Below are 23427 nucleotides of genomic sequence, written 5' to 3'. Positions count from 1 at the left end.
GGTGGATTTCTTAGGAAGCAAACTCTGGGTTGGATATTAGTGTGGAGAAATTTTTATAGGGAGCACTCTTAGTATTGGGCTTCCCTTGTGGATCAGCTAGTAAAGAATCTGCCTGCTACATGGGAGACCTGGGTTCAATCCCTGGATTGGGAAGATCCCCTGGAGAAAGGAATGGCTACACTTCAATATTCTGTCCTGGAGAATTCCATGGACTGTATAGTCCATGGGGTCACAAACAGTCAGACACGACTGAGTGAATTTCACTCTCAGGATGGACATCATGGAAAGGAAGAGAAGGAAACAGAATTGGACATGGGAAGAACTTGCACTGTGATGTAATCTCAGCAAAGACTAGGCCAAGCCTTTAGGGATCCTGAAGCTTGATGCCCTTTAATGTTCTCCTGGGATAAGGTGAGGGATTTGGGTCTTTATACTATACATTGATCAGTTATCAGATTTGAGCTGCCCTGAGGAAAGAAGCATGGAAATTTGTGCAAGGCAGAACTCTCCAGCTTATGATAATTTCTGATGACTGTCAACCAATGGTGCCATCAGTAGCTGGAGGAATGTACTTCAGTCTTTAGTGGACAGAGTGGCAGATCAGATCTTTCACTATGGCTCACCATTTGCACTACTCAGATCCACTTCATATAAATTCTGAGAAGAGTTCTTCCAAGATTCTATTGTATCTCTTTTCCTAGGGGAAATAGACAGACAGTTAGGGATAAATTATAGCCCTGGCTATAAGCAATTGGAGCCCAAGCACTTGGGACCACAACTCATATTCATCACATACTACCCATTCTAGATTGCCTCGTTCTCAGCCACTGCCTTTGCTGAGTAGATGGTTTCCCTGTTGGCATGACTCAGATCTTCAGTTTTGAGGCCTCTGTGCTCCTGATCTCCACACCTTTCTGATGTATGACTGCTGTGCTTATCCATTTATCATCAAGATGAACAAAGGAATGTCAAGAGGCACCGCTTATGGATCAACAGTACCATCACCTTCTTCTCTGTTGCATTATGTAGAGCAGCCCTCCTCCTTCTGATGATCAGGGTCCTCACTTCGAGATGGCTGGCAACTTCAGAATCCCTCATGAGCATCTATTTTCTTGGACCACCCCTGCCACTACTGCAGGTTAAGTTTCCCAGGAAGCAGACCCATCACACGGGAATTGAACTGGGCAATGTTCTTGGGAAACATGCCTGTAGAAGGGAAGAGAAGGAAGTGTTATCAGGCAGGAGAAGAAAATGGATTTTCAATCTCAATAGACTGCCTCTCTCCTCACAATCTTGTAAAGTTCTACTGTTTAAAGGTTTTCAAGCAAACTAATCACATCAGTGGCATCAAGTAGTATCATGGGCACTTCTAGCCTCAATTTCTTCACTACCTTAGCTCCCTAAGGGATGAACACCACAGAGATGAACATCCTTGTCAAGGTTTCCTAAAATCCTTATTTTATTCCTCGGCAGGAATACCTTTCATTCTTCTGAATTCAGTGGCTACACTTCAGTTGGTTTCCCGTAAAATCTTTTTTTTTATTTATGAAATAATTTATCACTAGGATAGCGATAGGATTTTTCAGTACTATATTTTAAGTGCCTCACCAAAAAAAGAAGTTCTTTGGCAATGTAACTATTGAAATAGAATCTAACAAGCACCATAAGTGGAGACATGTTACAAACATTTGTACTATCACCCAAATGCATGGCCAATCTGTTCTAATATTTGTTTCTTCGTATGTTCGGCAATGTTTCTGTGACTTCCCTAAAAATGTGCTGACAAAGAAATGCTTTTGAGTTTGTTGGTCTTTTGTTTTATAATTATTTCAAACAGTTTTTACTGTGGCAAGAAGAACTAGAGATGCCGATGATTTGTGACTTTTGTTCGTTAATTGTATATTGAAAGACCTCAAGAAAGGCTTCTAAGCAATTATTAGTAGGTTTCATGAGATTTGTCAAGAACCAGGTTTGTTCCGTAAAACTTTAAGTATCTCTGAAAAACTGAAGTTTGTCTTCCTGTTCTGAATGCTTAGCTTTTAAATGGCTAATCACTGGAATTCATAGTATTACTAGTTAATATCTCAGGACATAATATGCTAACCAACTACCATTAATGGAGAAGTCCATTAATATAAGTGGGTGTATATCCATATTTCAAGTGGTTTTCTTGAAAACTTTAGATTTGGAGGGATTCCTTCTTATATCTGCTCAGTCACTCAGTCATGTCCATCTCTTTGCTGTCCAACCCTTTGAACTGTAGCCCACCAGGCTCCTCTGTCCATGGGATTTTCCAGGCAAGAATACTGGAGTGGGTTGCTATACCCTCCTCTAGGAGAACTTCTTGACCCAGGGATTGAACCCGTGTCTCCTGCACTGATTCTTTACCCCTGAGCCATGGGACTATTCTAATTACAAACGTTACTTTTTTTTTTTTTTTTAAGCCATAATGCAGCTGATTTGTACTAAAAGTAGAAAGGTTCGCTCTGCCATTTTCTTTAAGTTCATTTTGTTGTTATCTTTCTATTGCCTGTTTCTTTTTTGAAGAAATATTTTTAAAGCCATTTTTCCAATATGAGGGTTAACTTAGTTAAAAGGAGATATTAGCTGAAACTCCCCTTACTGGGCAGACATTATTGGAATGTCTGGAAACCTGCTAGAAGCAATCAATTGACTGAACCAGGACTATCATCCCTTTGCCACTTTTTCCTCCATAGGATATCTTAGAACCACTGAGTCCTGGGAATTAAAATTATAGTCATTAGCATACCCTGACTAACATAACATCAACAGCAAGTTTGAAAACTACGGGCTCCTGTTAAGCCATGTCTCCCCTTTCTGAACATGTGCAACTGGGTTTTTTAACATCGATGTAGAATTTTACCTTTGTGCCTACTCATTCCACTTCCTGTCATTTGTCCTTTTACTTTAGCCTATCACGATCTTTTGAGATTCTGATTCTATCATCTAGTATGGTTGCCATCTCTTGTAAGCTTTCAAGATTTTCATATGTGTATTAAGAAGGATATTTCTTTAAGACAAAAATAAAACAATACCAAAAAAAGCAACTTCCTTCTGCTCCAGTTGCTCAGCCCCTGGGGCTGACAATGGCAGGATGGTGTAGTCTGTATTTTCTACACAGGGTTTCCTGTCAGAGGACTTCTGCATTTCAAAATCAGGCAACTGGAGTCAAACAACTCTTCGAATTTTTGTTCTCAAACTCCTGCAGTTCAGAGCTACAGTTTTCAGAACTCTCTCTCCATCTTCCCAATCACCATCTCCACCCTCCGTTTGCTCACAATTCCCTTCTAAGAGAGACATTTGAATATTATAAAAGTCTTTCCCAGATTTGCCTTTTACTAATTTTTTTTTTCCAATTAGGCAACAAAGCTTCTTTAATTCACTGATATTCCACATAGATTCTCTAAGCAGTTTGAAGCCAGTAAGACAGAGGAAAAGGGAAAAATTCTAGGATGACACCAGATTTCTGGTTTCAGGAGCTGCTTTGAAGGAAGCTAGTGCTTCTCACCTACTTCCTATGAAAAAAATAAATAAATGGAAAAGAAATGGAATCCAATCTTAACATGATGAGTTTGAGATGCTCAGGAATACCCATGTGGAGATGTTAAGATTCCATGAAATGGACCAGTCTAGAGCTAAGATAGCCACTAGGATTAGTACTCTGCAATGTGCAGATAGTAATTCCGAAGACACATTGAGTATGTGCTCTCACAGCTTTTGTCTCAAGGCAATTCTGGTCCTTGCAGTAGACATGGTGGGCCAGAAAGAAACAGGCAAAAACTGCCCTCTTTTTCAGGTGTGTCTCACTCTATGACCACAGACAACATACATTAGGAATCGTTTTGCAAGCTGCCTTTGGAATTCACCAACCCCAACTGTAGACAAATGGGGATTGCTACCAGAAGAGTTAGCTTCCATATTCAGCCTGCACAGCTCCAACTGCCGACTGTGACCCCAATAGCTGGTTGTGGTCACTGCTCTCTGCTGCCACCTACTGGTGGGCACATTGTTGTTCGGTCACTAAGTCCTGTCTGACTCTGCGACCCCAGGGACTGTAGTATGCCAGGCTTCCCTGTCCTTCACTATCTCCCTGAGTTTGCTCAAATTCATGTCCATCGAGTCAGTGATGCCATCCAACTATTGCATCCTCTGTCACCCCCTTCTCCTCTTGCTGTCAATCTTTCCTAGCATCAGGGTCTCTTCCAATGAGACAGCTCCTTGCATCAGGTGGCCAAAGTATTGGAGCTTCGGCATCAATCCTTCCAATGAATATTCAGGTGGGCACAGAGCTGTTCATGAATTGCTCAAGGGCATGTCACATTACATACGGGTACTGGTCTGAGCAGCACACATCTGTTACTGGGAAAATGAGACTGGCCAGCCAACACCCACACAGATCAGAACAATCAGTGCCCACCTCCAGGTTTAAGCCATAGTAAAATCAGAGACACCTAATAGCATCAAATTTTTCATATATGATTTGGGAGTAGCAATTGAGCTGGGAGGGGGAGCTAGGGAGTCTGTCATTTAACTGCTTTTGTATACCAGGAATTCTATTTTTACTTAGATGGTATGCTCATTTGGAATGACTTTGGGTATGGAGGCTAATGAATGTTCTGGGAGCTTAATGGCCTTCTTAAGACACCCTTTGTTTCCATGACTTGGGCTACCACTCTGCTATGAAGTCCAGGCCATAGTTTAGGGAGCCCAATAACCTTTAGCCAAAGTCACAGACCTCTCAGGCTTCCATATACTTCCCAGACTTTCTTTTTCCTTCTCAGCCTTAAGATCCTTACCACACCCAATTTTTAGCAAGAGGCTTTCATCACTGAGAGGAGAAAAATGCGCCTCTGCACCAGGAGAGCATCTTCATGTTATATGGCATTTGACTCATGTCCATGCCCAGTAGGAAGTTATTGTTAGAATTTGAGTATAGATAGGGAAATTGATATTTGGTTTAAAGGTCCTCCAGATGGTAAGCAGAAGTAGAATTTGAGGCCAGGTGTGTCTGGCTTCAAAGTGTAGGATCTTTCTGCTTTTTCCATGCTTCCTTTCCCGGAGCAGGGCTCAGATGAGTTTCAGAGCCACCCCAGCATACATAGTAGAAGAGGTGTCTAGTCCTCCAGATTGGTTACCTTAATGCCTTGGAGGACACCTGCATATAAGTTCTTGACTTCCCTCAGGGCATCTCCCAACCCTCTTGAATGCATGCATGCTAAGTCGCTTCAGCCATGTCCAGCTCTTTGTGATCCCATGGACTGTAGCCCACCAGGCTCCTCTATTCGTGGAATTTCCCAGGCAAGAATACTGGAGTGGGTTGCTGTTTCCTTCTCTAGGGGATCTTCTCACTGCAGGGATCGAACCGGCATTTCTTACATCTGCTGCATCAGCAGGTGTGTTTTTTACCCCTAGCGCCACCTGGGAAGCCCCACCCTGTTGGATTATCATGGTCTGCTCAATCCATTAACCATGGCCCTTTATAACTGCTAATGGCTCTGTATTTAGACTAGTGCCTTTGACATTTAATTCTACTGACACCTGTGCCGAGAAAGCAAGACCCACAGTGCTCCAGGGCCTGCCTCAACCACTCCAATCCTAGTAAACTATCCCGGTAAGTTTTATCACAGATCTGCTCATCTCTCAAGTCTGCAGCAAATTTTGGAAGTGGCAAATATCCTTTATAATCCCTAGTCTTCATCCTCTGACCTTCTTCTCAGCTACCTTCATCATAGCCCATTTGTTCACCAAAGATGTAGGAGGATTATCTGGTATCTGACAGTGACTTCCAGTTCGTATCTGGCTTCAGAGAGCACATGTCTCTTGCACCAACACCCATAGCCAGAAGGCCAAACTGTATCCACTCAGTTCTGAAAAATGCCTCTGCTTCTACATCCATCTGTCTTTGCTTTGCTCCTTCCTTCTGCTTTGTGATCTCATTTGAAAAATCTCATTCCTGATTTTGGTGTTTGGATTCAACTCTACTTGCTGTATTTTCCTCAAACCTGACACCGTCATGGGATCATGTTTTAAGAATGGCGACTTCATTTTAGAAAGTAGCATGATGGTTGCCAAGGCTTGAAGGAAAGCAGAAAGGGGGAGTTGTTGTTTTAAGGGTGTAGGGTTTCAGTTTTACAAGATAAAAATTTTCTGGAGATCTGTTTCACGACAATGTGAATATATTTAACACTTCTGAACTTTACACTTAAAAATTGTGAAGTCTGTAAATTTTATATTAGGTGTTTTTTACTGCAATAAAAAAATGCAGAAAAGAAAATATTTTTATCACCCAGAAAAAAACAAATGGTCTCTCCATCTTTACTTTTTCTGGGAAATACCAATTCAATTTGCTACCATTAGGCACACATTGGGCTTCCCTGGTGGCTCAGATGGTAAAGAACCTGCCTGCAATGCAGGAGACCAGGGTTCTATCCCTGGATGGGGAAGATCCCCCAGAGGAGGAAACAGCAACCCACTCCAGTATGTTGCCTGAAGAATTCAGTGTACAGAGGAGCCTGGTAGGCTGCAGTCCATAGCGTGGCAAAGAGTCAGACACGACTGAGTGACTAACACTTTCACCTTCAGGCACAAATTAGAACTGATTTTAGGGGAATTTTATGCTGTAGCATGTATTCCAATACAGAACCTTGATGTTGACTACAACTGTAATCAGAATTCCCACAGTAATTATATAACCTGACCCTTTGGGTCACTCTCTCGTTTTAGTTAAAAATGTATGTTTTGACCCCTGGATCATGGGTTCTGAAATTTACAGACTTATTATATATGTGTATTCTATGGCTTACTCTAGACCTATAGAGTTAGAAATCCTCTGAGGCCCAGAAATCTGCATGTTAAATAAACTCTATGTTATGTTGAAATAGGCTGTCACTGTATCACAGTTTGAGAAATTCTGCTTTAGAAGGTATGCTGCTTTTAAGGCAAAGGCCAAATGCTTAATTTTTTTCTTCTGTGGGCTCAAGCTCAGAGCTTTGTACTCAGTAGGGACTTACATGTGGTTGAAAAAATACAGTTTAAAAAAAAAAGAAGCATTTTGCTGGACTTGTCCAAATAAAATACAATCTGGAGCATGTGGCTTATTTCAGAATTAATTATGCATTAATATGTATTTGAGCAAGCCATATATAATAATAAGGAGCTATAATGTGAAGGTGTCTCCAAAAATGTGGTTTTAGTGTTTAGTGTTTTGAAATCCAGACTCTCAGAGCCTCTGATCTCATACAGCTCTAAAAAGTCATTTCCTTTTTTGAACTTTTTATCCCTCTTCAGCCTCTAGGTGGAAATGAAGCATTCCTAGTTTCAACCTGACTTACAACTTTCAATGCGTTCTCAATGAAGTATTAGAGAACATTTATAATGTTCATTTCATTGTGTAGTCTGTCCACACAAGAATAACTGTGAAGATACTTTTTAATACTGTATGTTTTAGAATTTAATGTTTTGCTGAAGGAAAAGTTTCATTTATCTAGTAAGCAAAGCAATTCAGAGTTGCCTCATTCAGATTAAATTCATAATTTTATTTTTAATAGCCATTTACATTTATGCTATCACAAGTATGTACAATGGTAGTCTTTTCACTTAGAAATTAATAAGATAATTTCTTCTTCATATTCTAGAGGATTTTTGCCCATTAGATGGGTGGTTAGATAAACGTCTATAAAGGATCCCTCTAACCCCTACTAAGGTCTGTGAATTTATATTGCCAAAGCAATTTTTTGATACACTCAGTATTCAGTTCAGTTCAGTCGCTCAGTCGTGTCTGACTCTTTGCGACCCCATGAATTGTAGCACGCCAGGCCTCCTTGTCCATCACCAACTCCCGGAGTTCACTCAGACTCACGTCCATCCAGTCGGTGATGCCATCCAGCCATCTCATCCTCTGTCGTCCCCTTCTCCTCCTGCCCCCAATCCCTCCCAGCATCAGAGTCTTTTCCAATGAGTCAACTCTTTGCATGAGGTGCATCATTCACTCAGTATTACTGGGATGTAATTTGAAATGTAGTTGTTCCCCAGAGAGAACACACTTTTAGCCCCAAATTTGCCTGTACAAAGAGAATTGCCTGATAGTTTTATCTTCATGTGTTTTTAGAATGACATCATGCTTTAGAAATATAAACATCCAAATGGAAAATCAAAAATTAGATCAGATAGCCTTTAACTGTGTGGATCGCAATAAACTGTGGAAAATTCTTCAAGAGATGAGAATACCAGACCATCTGACCTGCCTCTTGAGAAACCTATATGCAGGTCAGGAGGCAACAGTTAGAACTGGACATGGAACAAAAGACTGGTTCCAAATAGGAAAAAAGGAGTACCTCAAGGCTGTATACTGTCACCCTGCTTATTTAACTTCTATGCAGAGTACATCATGAGAAACTCTGGGCTGGAAGAAGCACAAGCTGGAATCAAGATTGCCGGGAGAAATATCAATAACCTCAGATATGCAGATGACACCACCCTTACGGCAGAAAGTGAAGAGGAACTAAAAAGCCTCTTGATGAAAGTGAAGTGGAGAGTGAAAAAGTTGGCTTAAAGCTCAACATTCAGAAAATGAAGATCATGGCTTCTGGTCCCATCTCTTCATGGAAAATAAATGGGGAAACAGTGGAAACAGTGTCAGACTTTATCTTTTTGGGCTCCAAAATCACTGCAGATGGTGACTGCAGCCATGAAATTAAAAGACGCTTACTCCTTGGAAGGAAAGTTATGATCAACCTAGATAGCATATTGAAAAGCAGAGACATTACTTTGCCAACAAAGGTCCATCTAGTCAAGGCTATGGTTTTTCCAGTGGTCATGTATGGATGTGAGAGTTGGACTGTGAAGAAGGCTGAGCGCCGAAGAATTGATGCTTTTGAACTGTGGTGTTGGAGAAGACTCTTGAGAGTTCCTTGGTCTGCAAGGAGATCAAACCAGTGCATTCTAAAGGAGATCAGCCCTGGGTGTTCTTTGGAAGGAATGATGCTAAAGCTGAAACTTCAGTACTTTGGCCACCTCATGCGAAGAGCTGACTCATTGGAAAAGACTCTGATGCTGGAAGGGATTGGGGGCAGGAGGAGAAGGGGACGACAGACGATGAGATGGCTGGATGGCATCACCGACTTGATGGATGTGAGTTTGAGTGAACTTCGGGAGTTGGTGATGGACTAGTGTCCTGTGATTCATGGGGTTGCAAAGAGTCGGACACAACTGAGTGACTGAACTGAATTGAACTGAGTAACACCCCAACTGATCTATCTTTTAACTTTTCTAATGGACTAATCTATTATGTATGCTCTTTCTCCCCCGTAAGTCAACAGTAGTAACACAATGGTCACCAAACACCTTGTATGGATGCAACCAGGACTTGTGGCATTCCAAAATGTCTTAAGAGGCTTGAAAGGACAGGTCCAAAGTCATAGAAGCTTAGAACTGAAAGGACCTCAGAGATGGAGCATGGCTTCTCTGCTGGCTCAGATGGTAAAGAATATACTTGCAATGCAGGAGACCCGGCTTTGATCCCTGGGTTGGGAAGCTTCCCCAGAGAAACGAATGGCAACCCACTCCAGTATTCTTGCCTGGAGAATTCCATGGACAGAGGATACAATTCATGGTGTTGCAAAAAGTCAGATACAACTGAGCAACTAACACAGCAAACAGCAGAGATGGAGCAGGAAATTAATTAGGTTACTGAATTGCTGAATAGTGTATAATGGTGGAGAGATAACATGCTTCTCTCTTGAGGCAATGTATTTCTCACTGCTTTGAGGGAGGAAAAATTAAGAAATTGTTTTGTCAGGACTTCCCTGCTGGTCTGCTGCTGCTGCTGCTAAGTCGCTTCAGTCGTGTCCGACTCTGTGCGACCCCATAGATGGCTGCCCACCAGGCTCCTCCACTGTGGGATTTTCCAGGCAAGAGTACTGGAGTGGGTTGCCATTGCCTTCTCCATCCCTGCTGGTCTAGTGGTTAAGAATCTACCTTCCAATGCAGGGGACGCAGGTTTGATCCTTGGCTGAAGAACTAAGATCCCACATGCCCTGTGGCAACTATGCCCATGAACTGCAACTACTGAGCCCACCACCAGGGCAGCCCATGCTCCACAATGAAGTCAAAGAAAAAGAAAAAGAAATTGTTTCGTCCGTTCTGTCTGTGGATGATACTGTGCTCACTATCCTTTGGAAATCCACCTGGTATTATGTCTACTTACTTCTTCTTTCTAGGTTGGGTATCCATTGTGGCAGACAGACTAGGGCAGCCCCCGTGATCCTCGGCCTCTGGGGATTCACACCCTTTTATCCCCTTCCCCTGAGTAAAGGCAGAACTAATAGAATGCAGCAAAGATGACATGATATACATGGTTATGTGTATGTGATAACCTCACACATGACTGTAAACCATCTTGGTAATAGATCTCCTATCGTTTGCCTGGTCAGGTATGGTTTAGCCCGGTCCACTGATTCAGAGTCTTACAAGGATCCAATCAAGTTATCAGCGGAAGCTTTGGTCTCATCTGAGGCTTGATTCTGGGGGAAGGGGCTGTTTGCAGTTGCTCTGGTTGTTGGCAGCCTCCAGTCCTTTGCATGCTCTTAGACTGAAGGCCTCTGTAGCTGCTTGTTGGCGGGAGACTACCTTGCCATGTGGTGCCCTCTAGAGGCACTCACAATGTGGCAGCTTGCTTCTTCAGAGCCAGTGAGGGAGAGTCTATGGGTCATAACTGTATACAACCAGAAGACTCAGTTATTTTAACTTGCTTCATCTAATTGGGGTGAATTTGCACCTGCAATTTATGTTAGGATTCTAAAACTTGTGACTGTGTTTACCTTGACAACATCAATATAAATGCAGTTTTTTTCATTATTTGCATAATTATATGGTTCAGGGAATTATGGAGTAACATTGACTGTCTTGTGAATTCAGACGAATCTATTGTGTAAGCAAGGAACCTGTATAAACTATTAAATCAGCCACCAACCGACCACTTGACCTTCCTTAGACCAGAGTGTCTGCCAAAGTAATAAATTGTACCTTGGAGGGATAAATCAATTTCACTGCCATGTTCTATCTCCTACTTCCTTCCCTTCTTCTTTCCAAATGTTGCACGAAAATGTGATATTTGGGCACCAAATCTCTTGGATCCCATGATAACCTCCTTCTGTCTTCAGAAGTGTGCTGCGCACTGTGCCCTCAATGATCTGCATTCTTGTCTGCATATGTTCCTCCCAGTGATGGTTTTGTTCATCCTGATTCCGTCAGTGATTAGCTTCACAAACACACAACTGACAGAAACCATAAAATGAAAGTGTCCATATTTTAAATTAACAGAAAAAACTTTTACCACACCACCAATGAGAATTCCCTTTAGCTATTATGATATCAGATCTTAGCCTTGACAAAACTGTAAAGTCTAGGCATTCATTACTGGAGAGGTTCAAGATCCTTTATTTTAAAATCATCTTTCTGCGGAAACTAGACTTGTTTCATCTTAGATGTATGGTGAACTGACAGAAGACCAATCAAGTGCAAAGTCAAATTCAGTGAGGGAAGTCTGGTTTAGATTTCCCCAATGAATTTTTAACCAAAGCTGCACTTCCGCTTGGAAATATTGTGAATGGTTTCATTTGTGCCAGGATTACTGTAATTTTGCAAGGTAAATTTAACATTGTTAGATTAAGTAAAAATAAACAGCTGACGAACACAATTTACAGAGGTTAATGGAAAAGGTTCACGTGTATCCCCCTAAATCTTATAATTCCTTCAAAGAGTTGTTAACTTTTATATTTTATTTTCATAATGTAGAACTCCTTCCTGACTTTCCACCATCTTTTCAATATTCCTGCTAAAATGTATAAACCCATCCTTTACTTATGTTCTTTGGACTATTCATTCCAGCAGCTCTGATATATTTTTTATTAGTTTAATACAACAATTCAAGTCAAAGGAACACAGTTCCCCGCAATTTGATAGCACCTAGAACTTCTGTACTTTGTGAACAAAGATAGAATACTTTAGAAAATACCTACAAGGCATCGAGACTCAGATCCATGCAACGCATTGGGTCATTTGAGAAATAATATGCAGGCTTTTTTCACATCTTCCCTGAGGACTTTTGTTTGGGTTTCCTTTACATGTATACATTGAAATTCTTTGTAGATGACTGCAATAAAAAAATGTATTTTCCTCCACTGGCAAAACCAGAAGAAACTGGCATATTACTTTTCCTCATGAGGTCTTTGACTTTCTCCCCTAATGCCTGTTTTAAGAGAGTCTACTGCTAATTTTAGATTAAGAGTACAGAGCTTTTCTGTTTCCATAAATGTTTTAATGCTTCATTCCCATAGACAGGCTATTTGGGGAGCTCTGTGAAGCTGTTCTTCTTGAGAAGTAAAATATTTCCCCACAAAAAGAGAAGGGAGGTTTCCAGTGAACCAATGAAAGCCTGGTGAGTGTACTTGGAGCTCCTTAGAAGAGTTCATTCTCACATGGAGAACGGTTTGCTCCCAGAAACTTATTCCCCGCTTGCCATGTTCCTGCCAGTGTCAACGCATGCACCTTTCAGCCACTTCAGTACACTACGGCTGTCATATCCTGACCAGCATGGACTTCCTTCTTCCTTTCTGCTACCTCAACGAGGTCATTCACTCCTTTCTCTCTCTCTCTCTCTCTTTTTTTAAAAGAAACCTTTTCCTCTCCATCTGTGCCTGGGATGCAGATACTCTTGCTTTTCCCTCATCAGTTCTGGCTGAGCTCATTGTTCAACCTATTGTTTCTCATGGATAGGGCTTTGCATTAGAAAACCATAATCTAATCACTAAGCAAAAACAGGGAGTGGAATATTTTGTTTGCATTCAGAGGCTTTTCATTTACTTTTGTCATATTTTCTTTGTTTTGTTAACATCCATATTTTCAAACATCCATGTTAGTAAAGTCTGCTTTGAATTCGTCCATATTAACTATGGCTAACCACAATGAGACAGAGGTTTTGTCTCTCCCTTAAATACCATCAGTTTGCTCTTTCCACTGCTTTTGCCCTGCTTCAGGTAGCTCCTCGAAATTAATTGGGAAATCGATTTGACTTTTTAACCTTTATGTGTAAAAACTCTTGTGGTATTCTTCATCGGGGTCACTGGTATGGTGTTTAAAGTTACCCTTATTTTTCCATAAAACAAAATCATTTGCCTCAAATCTTTTTATTTGTATTCATGTCTTATTTTAATTGAGGTATAATTGATATTTAACATTATATTAGTTTCAGGTATACTACATACTGGTTTGATATTTGTGTGTATTGGGAAATAATCGCCACAATCAGTCTAGTTAACAATCTGCCAACATTCATAATTACAGAAAATTTTCCTTCTTGTGATGAGGACTTTAAAGATTTACTCTCTTAGCAACTTTCACATATGCAATATGGTATTAACCCTGATAGCTCAGTTGCTAAAGAATCTGCCTGCAATGCAGGAGACCCCAGTTTGATTCCTGGGATGGGAAGTTCCCCCGAAGAAGGAATAGGCTACCCACTCTAGTATTCTTGGGCTTCCCTGGTGGCTCAGAAGGTAAAGAATCTGCCTGCAATGCGGAAGACCTGGATTCTGTCTTTGGGTTGGGAAGATCCCCTGGCGGAGGGCATGGCAACCCACTCCAGTATTCTTGCCTGAGAATCTCCATGAACAGAGGAGCCTGGCAGGCTACAGTCCATGAGGTCACAGAGTCAGACATGACTGCGTGACTAAGCACAGCACATTATTAACTCTAGTCACCAAGCTGTAATCTCAAATTCTTTTAAGAGGGTGGGATATTAATAAACAAAATAATTCTGTAGACTGATGCTTCTTATCCTTTAGTGAGCATGAGAATTATCTGGAGTTAAAACACGGATTGCTGGGCCCAGCCACAGAGACTTTGATCACAAAGTGCCACTGCTTCTCCAAGCGTTACCAGCGGAAACCAATATAAAGAGAAGCTTGTTGAGGTGTTAAGTGTATAATCATTGACCAATGATAGATAATAGAATCATATGAATCCTATGTTACTACCTATTATTTAAATAATAGCAGTTTTAAAAACTCTATCCCTTAATAAGTTTTAAAGCATGGTATACACAGTATAAACGTTAAAAAAAAAGCACAAAATATGTATATCAGAAATTAAACTGTTCCTTCTTTCCAGATCTCCACACCCACTTTGAAGAATCAAGCATGTTTAATATCTTGTTAGAGTATGTGCACTTAACATTTTGAAAGAAGCTGGGAACTGCCCTCTATCTAATAGTTTATGCCAGTTTATACTTCCATCTACTATTATATAGATGCTTATTTCTCCACACTTCAATGGTATCGAATATCCAAAATTTTGATCTGCCAATCTGACATGTAAAAAATGACATCTAATCTTTATTTCACTTTGTGTTGCATTAAATTGTGGCAGAAGTTAAACAACTTTGAGTAGCAAGACTGGGCAATCTATTAATTTTGTGCAAAAGCTGATTGGTTTTTAAATTCGACTTCATACTTGCATCCAAGCAAAAGTATCTGCTTTTTTTGTTCACCTTTGGTTGAATCTTGCTTCGAAAAGTGCCGCGTCACCTCCTTTTGAACATAAAGAAACAACTATGGTAACTCTCCTTGTCTGCCCTTTTCCTCCTTTCCCCCAGGAAATTTGATTTTTTTTTTTTTCGGACAATCTTTTGAAAAATGAAGGCTTAGATGTAGATTTTTTTATGGTCTGTATAGAAAATAATACATCTCCAAACCCAAGCCCTGCTTATGGAAAATGACAGCTGACAGCTAAACGGAGGTTATAGGAAATCAAAGAAAATGTTCACTACAGTGCAACGCACCAAAGCTGAATTTTCCTTAAATTGTTTATTGATGCTCACTTGAAAGAAACACACACACACACCCCCCCCCACCCAAGACTGCTTTGTGAAATCAAATGTATTTCCTGCCTTCTTCTTTCCTCTGGACGCTTACCACCAGCCTATTTATAGCCCAGGAAAGGAAAAAGCACTGCTGGAGGCAGGAAAACTAAGTCCAGAAAGAATAGGAGGAAGTGTGCCTGCCATTTAGCCAAACAACCTTTAATTCATTGAGCTCAAAGCTTAGCGGCTTCGCTGTTGTCGTGAGGCATAAACAGCTTGCAAATTAGAATTTTTTTCTCTCCCCACGTTTGCATTGGATTTGGGCAATGGAGATGAAGGCAGCATTTTAGAAGAGAGAACAGAAATCTCTAGGTGTTTAGACACGTGAAAGAGGAACTGGTGAGGGGTTGGTGAAGCAGACCGGAGAGGATGAGCTGGAAATGATTCCGTGCCTGCGATTTAAGGTAAGCGTTCTTTTCAAGACAGTCTGCTGTTGTGTCTGCATACATATCAGGTGCTATGGAGATTAGCCCTGGATGGTGTGTATAATTTGAGGGCAGAGTCTCTTGACGAGCTCATGAGCTTTGCTTTTATCGCTGAAGAAATGGGGAAATTTCTTTCAGCCTTAGTTGTGACATCTTCAGTTTTTAACAATAATATTTTTAAATAGTTGTTTCTTTAAAATAGTTTTGTCTCCACTAAGTTTTCTTTGGTTTCTTTGTCACCAGAGGATTAAATAGTATAAATAACTTCACTGAAGGTCATTTTTGAAAAATCATTTCTTGATATTTGTCTGTTTTTCTATCCTTTTCAAAGTACCTATTAATATTCCACATAACAATTTTTGAATCAATACTGGTTTTAGAATACATTGAACAGAGAGGCCCTCAAGAAAAGTGGTCTATTTTAGAAAAGTTATTTTAACTAAAATTTAAATTTTGTATAACATTCAGCGAAGATTGAATTTTTTAATGCAAAGCTTTTCCTAAACATGAATTTTCAGACTAAGGAAAACCCTCTAGAAGCATAAAACAAACCAGCACTTAACAGCTCCAGTGATAGAGACTGTTCACAATAATTACTTACATTTAAATTATTATTTCAAAATATTCATTCAACATATATTTTCTGAGTGACCTGAAAAATTGTTCCTGGGTTTGGAAGTCGAAAGGTCAAAAGGGAATGGATTATATCCAAGAGCAGCTGATGCCGCCCACAAAAACTTGGAAAGCTCCTAGGGACATTCCAACTCTTTTAACATTTTTTTGCCATCACACAAGTACGTTTGTTTAGATGATCCACTGTATTTGCATCCCCCACTGATTATATTCACATTTGTGTCCTGGAAAAACTTGATTAATGTTTCTATGATGTCAAACAAAGGAATAAGGTTCTGGTGGTTTATTGAAAAGGAAAAGCAGAAGGAAATGTGTTGCTGTTATTTTGGTTTATCCCCGTTTGAGATTGGTATGTTTAGAATCTGTCTTAAGAAGATAGCAAAACTGGAAGCCAGAAGAGCTGAGCCAGCCAGATTGAGACTAATGCAGGAGGCCAAGGCTGAGTTCTGTCTCGATGTGGATTTTATTGCCTGTTCTCCTTCCTGGAAGAATTTAAGGGTTATTTTCTTCTGATTAGAAAATTATAATTCATTCCATGGAAATAGCAAAGTATAATATCCTTGAGTAGAAAGAGCAATATTTCTTAGTTAAAGCTAGGTAGTAAAAAATAGAGGGAAATAAAATTAATCTGGACAAATATGATGAGTCTGAAGAAACAGAACAAACTCTTAGCCCTTGTTTCCAGGACTCTCTAATTCTGCAAAGTCCTGAATTCAGTACTGAATCCATTTTATTATTTCCGCAAAATAAAGTCTAAGGTAACCTAATTAATTGCCATTCCATGTGGGTCTAGTGAGAGAAACACTGCTTACAGTGATTCTGATTTCTCTGTGTATGTTGAACTTTTTCCTCTTGCAATTTCAAAACAGCATTCTCATTTGTTGTATTCGTATGTTTACATTATGAGAATAAAATTGTTATAAACACTGTTGAAGGCTTAAATAATAAAACTATGAGCTATGTATTTTATTCTAAGAATATGTATCTTTTCCAATTTTAAAAGTTCTGTTTTTGGTCATTAGTTTCTGGATGCCCATAGATGCTTATAAATGTATCCATGAAGTGCCAGTTATTTAAAATAGATTTCTTGAGAATCGCTTAATAGTTTTACAATTTTCTAGATGTATTCTCAAGTTCCTGAGATTATAGTACATTATTGTTGTTGTTGTTTACTCACTAAGTCATGTCCCACTGCAACCACATGGACTGTAATCTACAAAACTCTGTTCCTGGGATTTCCCGGACAAGAATACTGGAGCGGGTTGCCATTTCCTTCTCCAGGGAATCTTCCCTACCTGGGGATTGAACTCGCATCTCCTGCACTGCGGGCAGATTCTTTACTGCTGAGCCACAAGGGAAGCCCATAGTATATTACTAGAGTTAGCTAATTTTGAAAAAAAAAAAGCAACTTTTTTAGCTTCTCTATTAATTAAAAGCATTTACTTCTTGGCTTCCAGCATAACTCCTACAACTACTATGTGCTTACAGGTTACACAGTACAGCCGCCACTTGACACTCATTGAAATATAAATGACATCAGATTGCTGAAGAGGTAGAGTGCAGTTTAAAGAAATGTAGATTTCACAAAACCTACAATTTGTAATCCACAACTTGTAGGATGTATTGAAGGAGGACATGGGGAGAAGCGTCCCACGCCAGGCAGCCATACCCACCTGGCCTGATGCTGTGGGAGCAAGGGGAGCTGCAAATTGATTTTCATGGGTCTATGAGCACCTTAAATCCAGATGAGTGACCTCTGGAGGTTCTTTTTCTCCTATACTCTTATCCCTTCACATCCTATATTACAGATCAGCAGTAACACCACCAAAGCATATTTATTAAGTTCTTCTACTTATAATCTCTACCTTTGATAAACTCAACATTAACGTGGAGAGTTGGAATTATACAGAACACAAGGCATCCTATATATGGAACCAAATGAATGATGTGGATGATTACAAGTTCTGATCCTGGCAGGCTTCTTGGAGGGAAGAAATTGAGCTCAGACTTGAAGGGCAGATCTGATGGGTATGGCTAGAGATAAAAGCCTCCAAGATAAGAATGGAACCGTGTGCATGGGAAGGGAGAGAAGAGTACTTGGGTTGCCAAATGAAATACAGGATTCCCACTGAAATGTGAATTTCAGATAAACGACATATACTTTTCCTAGTAAGAGTATGTGCATGAGGTCTGTTGATTGAGATATACAAAATATATTTGTTGTAGATCTGGTTCACATTTAACTGGGAGTCCTGTGTTTTTTATTTCCAAATCTGGTCACCCTACCAGGGAACTCTGTGTCAAGCAGCTTGATAGAAGCAGAAGCAATGCACATATGGAAAAAATGAAAAGTGTCTGGAGGAGATTGAGGTCAGACTGCGGTGGGACAATAACGCTAGACTAAGGAATTTAGAATCTAATTTGAAGACACTGAGGAGACACTGAGGGTTTTGAAATGGGAAATGACATCAATAAGATCTGGTCATTCAAGGCAGGACCTGCTGGGGCAGAGAGAACAGCTCACCGAGGTCTGGGTGTTGGTGACAAAAGAGAGAAAGAAACCAGTCAGATGAAGACACGTTAGAGAACAAATCCACGTGTCTTGTAAACTAATTGGGTATGGATCTGGGAGGAGAGGAAGTGTTAGAAAGGATATTATGTTTAATTTAGAGTCCATTCAGAGAAATAGTCAGAGATAGCAGCAGGTCAGGGAATTGGTGAGGGAGGCAAGGATTTTGGTCTCAGACATATTAAATTTGAGGCAATGATGGGATAATCAGGTAGAAATAGATAATCAGGTAGAAACACTGGAAATGGGAAATAGCTTAGGAGAAAGGTAAAGCCTGGAAAGATTGATAAAGCCAACACTGATGGAGATTTTCTTTATGCCAAGCTTTTTTTTTTTTTTTAATATCCATTCTCTATGTAATGCTCACAACTACCTATGAGCAGATTCCACTGCCAGCCACATTGTACAAATGAGAACACTGAGGCTCAGAGAGGTTAAGTGACTTGTCCATGATTGCCTTGTTAGAGACAGAAAATGGAACCCAGGTGTCCATATGCCCAAAGCCATGTTCCCGCTCATTCCCATGGAGAATGTTGAGTATCTTCGGTGGATTCACTTCCTCCGTCTACAAAGATCTAAAGGCACAGTTGTTCATGCTGTAACCCAAATCTTATTTTTTTAATTAATTTATTTATTTTAATTGGAGGACAGTCATTTCACAACACTGTGGTGGCCCCTGCCACACATCAACACGGACCAACTAGATGCCTGGTCTTTGTACCTCACTGTGGTAGCCCTCAGAATTCTGCACCTTTTAATCTCTCTGAGGAAAAGGGAATAGTTTATACACAGAAAACTTCCCATTTATTTATTTGTATATTTATTACGCAAATTGTTTTTCCCTTCAGCGCCTTGTTTTTAGATTGTTCCTCGGTTATTTGGTGAAATAAAAATTACCATGAAGAGAAAACAGGACCAAGGGTGTTAAACTCCTCTCCCTGTCTCTGGCTGCCCTCTAGTGGCAGAACCAGGTTACAACGCTTAGCTCCGGTCTGGGAATGTGCTGCTGCTACTGCTGCTAAGTCGCTTCAGTCGTGTCCTACTGTGTGCGACCCCATAGACGGCAGCCCACCAGGCTCCCCCGTCCCTGGGATTCTCCAGGCAAGAACGCTGGAGTGGGTCGCCATTTCCTTCTCCAATGCATGAAAGTGAAAAGTGAAAGTGAAGTCGCTCAGTCGTGTCCGACTCTTTGCGACCCCATGGACTGCAGCCTACAAGGCTCCTCCGTCCGTGGGATTTGCCAGGCAAGAGTAGGGGTGGGGTGTCATTGCCTTCTCCGCTGGGAACCTTAGTTCCTTAGGAAACCAAGTCAGAGTCAGCAGAAACATCTGTGGGCTCCTAAAAGGTTTGGAGTCTAGTTGTGCTAAGAGATTCTGGAAATGGACTTCATAGAGTATACTTACACGGTTCCAGATGGCTGGCTTGAAGGGTATCCCGTTCTGGATTTATTAAACTTGGTAATCATTAAAGGTATTTCACTTATTTATCCTGTTAGGAAAGTAAAAGCTGAAAGTCTCTCAGCCGTGTCTGACTCTTTGAGACTCCATTGACTGTAACCTGCGGGGCTCCTCTGTCCATGACATTCTCCAGGCCAGAATACTGGAGTGGGTCGCCATCCCCTTTTCCAGAGGATCTTCCCAACCCGGGGATCCAACCAGGGTCTCCTGCATTGCAGGCAGATTCTTTACCATCTGAGCCACCATCAAGTTTGGTTATGAAATTTTTAATACGCAATTGTGCCTTGATTGTTAAGAAAATTTCCTAGACTTATTATTCTAAATGTTTATTTAAAAATACACCATATATTTTCTCTTAAAATATAGTCTATCTTTTAGGAATGTATCCTAAGGAAATATTCATATATTGAGACAAAAATGTATGTAAAAGAAAGTTTGTCTACTTGAAACAGAAAAGTTTTGGAAAATATACAAAGTTAGGGAATTGACAAATAATAGTCCACAATATGGAATTACAAATAGCCATTAAATTACATTAAAATATTTAATGGCAACAGTAACTGTTTGTAGTAAATGTATATATGAAAAAAGAAAAGACAAAAATGTTATATTCGTGGCATGATCCCATTTTCTTACAAATTACAAATGTATATATGAAAAAGAATTAAGAACTAAAAATCTATATACTAAACTGTTAGCAGTAAGAATCTCTGGTCAGTGGGGGTAATGGTGATTTTTATTTTCTGCTTTCTCTCTGGGATAAGCACGCACTACTTTTATAATCAGGTATGAAAACCAATATGTTTTGAAACAGTGGAGAACTAAGTCCCGATGCTCTAATTTCTTGCTTTCATGACTGACAATCAGGTTTGTGCTAATTCAGCCCCATTTAGGCTTCTCTGCCCAGTAAGGAGCTGTATCCTGTTTGTGACAGCATAATTCATTGTAATGGAAAAGATTATGATGCACTAGTCTGGTCTATGACTTCACTGTATTCACTGGCAACAGGAAACACAGACAGACACTTGTTTTTTTTTTTCATAATTGTTTTAGCAATAATTGACAATTGGAGGAAATGAATGGCAGAAAACAATTATGGGCAGACAAGACGGTCAGCAAATCAGACTGGGAAATGCAATGAAGCCCGTCTTAGTTCTATTCGTGCAACAATTTCAGAACATTATAAAGATATTATTGTTTTGTTTTCAACCTACTTCTGAAATCACTATTGTTTTTAGTAGCAGTTACACAACTCTTTGCTGGCAGCAATAACCCCCAATGTGTTTTAAATTCAGTAAACTGGTAATTGCACGTCAGGGATTTGGGACTGAATTTTTTTATCTATGTTGATGTTCAGGATCAGTGTGAACTTCTCAGTGTGCACCATGTGTCCGGTTATAGTACTGCTACAATAATAACCAGCCCCCTGTTGCCCATACACAGGGTCTGAAAAGCTTTATTTTCCAGTAAAATTTAGAAAATCAAATTCATGTTTCTATTTTCTGTGAAAAGATCGCTTGTCTTTGTTTTAGCAGCAATGGTGAGGGAAACAACAAAAAGTCAAAACAAATGAATTCATGATTCACTGTCTTGTTTCCGTGCTGTGAAATGAGTACGATTAACAGCGACTGAGATGAAAATGGATGTGTTATCAACTGGGAAAGAGCTTAAGTAAGGCAGGTATTACATACACCGCAGTGACATTTCTCTCAACCAGTGGCTCCTGTAGCTAGACATGGCTTAACTGTCCTGCTGGGTATTATTAAATGTTTGGATGTAAAAACTAAACACGAAGGAGCTGCTTTAACCTTTACTCCTTTACTGTTCTCCTCTGATTACTCTGATTTGGAGTAAAATTCTGCAGCAACTCTGAACTCCAGTCTGAAAGGCCAATTATTGGCCATGTGACTTAATGAGGAAGCCTCTAGACCAAACACTGTCCACTAGAAATATAAAGTGAGCCACAAGTGTGGGCCACGTGTGTCAGTTTATATTTTCTAGTGGCCACATTAAGAACTTACATAGTCAGGTCAAAATTAATTTTAGGAATCTCGTTTGTTGAACCCATTATATCCAAAACATTATCATTTTGACTTGCTATCAATATAAAAGATTAGTAACGAGACATCTTACCTTCTTCTTTGGTACTAAGTCTTTGAAATCCAGGGTGTATTTCATGCTTGCCACCACTCTCGGTTCAGATGGGCCTTATTTCATGTGCTCAGTGGCTTCAGGTGCCCTGTGGCTACTGTATGTAGTGGGCAGTGCGAATCTCAACAGCAGAGCTTCCATGGCTTCATAAATGGCATGTGAATTTTGGACTGTGAGATTCCGCTATCTGTTCAGGACTCATGGTCTTCTCCATTCTGATGCACTCATTAGGCCAATCTTACATGTATCAGCTAAAACTGAATAACTGAAAAGCAAGCAAAGGATTGACAGTTTCTGAGTTTTGTGCTCTTAGAACAATCCAACTGCTTGTTGCATCAGCTGGAATGCTGCGTAACTATGGATTCCTCAATTGAGAATAAGGGTGAGAGGTTTTAAAAAACTCTCAGACTTTGAAATCTGGATTATGTGATTATAAGGAACTTTATTTTATCATGATGTTTCCAAGTGAATTTAGGCATGCAAACAGATGGCATTACACAGCTTAAACTTCTAGAAATCATTATAGATATTAATAATGTGTACAACAGTACAAAGAAAGAAATCTTTAGCAGTTCTCATATGCACACATACACAGACTTCTACCATTGTGACCATTTCTGATGTCTTTTATGCATTCTGCATTGTCTTATTTGAAGGGGAGGAAGTATGCTTAAATAATCTTGTATAGCTACTATGCCCTGGGGACTCTCATGCCAGTCAGCTGGAGTGATAAAGATAGCTCTGTGTGCTAAGTATGGAGATGCAAAAATAGAACTGATGGAAGTGGATAAAACTAAAAGACATTGTAGTTTCTTAAGGCCCCGCCAACGTCAGAGACCTGGAAACAAGGCCTTCTGAAGTCCTGGCAAGGAGTCACAGTCAACTGAAACAATCATATTTTAGGTTCATTGCTTATTCCATGAAGGTTTGGTTATGGAGCTAGATTTAAAACAATCAGAAAATTCTAAAATCATGATAAAGTTTAAAGACATTTAAAATATAAATAGTAACCATCCATTGCATGATATATAAATCAGAAGTGTTTCAAAAGCATGTTTTTTAAGAATGTTCTTGGTTCCCTGAATCGACTTTCCATTTTTCCTAAAGGGGAGGGAGGAGGGAGGAGGGTTCAGGATGGGGAACACATGTATGCCTGTGGCGGATTCATTTTGATATTTGGCAAAACTAATACAATTATGTAAAGTTTAAAAATAAAATAAAATTTAAAAGAAAAAAAATAAAATAAAAAAAAAA

The 23427-nt window shown here is 39.9% G+C and overlaps 1 long non-coding RNA gene across 1 annotated transcript; it reads right to left on the bottom strand.

Annotated features, from left to right (window-relative positions):
- Positions 1-363: 363 nt before the first annotated feature.
- LOC147363527 (uncharacterized) lies at positions 364-23427 on the bottom strand. Its single transcript, XR_015137240.1, has 2 exons — positions 22156-23427; positions 364-1206 (listed from the first exon to the last, which is right to left on the bottom strand). It is a non-coding gene; the product is annotated as an uncharacterized LOC147363527 (long non-coding RNA).

This window comes from Bos grunniens, chromosome 11 (genome assembly GCF_055505025.1).
Source record: "Bos grunniens cultivar Pamir isolate PY7600 chromosome 11, Bosgru_T2T1.0, whole genome shotgun sequence".
Lineage (NCBI taxonomy): Eukaryota > Metazoa > Chordata > Mammalia > Artiodactyla > Bovidae > Bos > Bos grunniens.
This window is presented reverse-complemented; position numbering and strand designations above follow the sequence as displayed.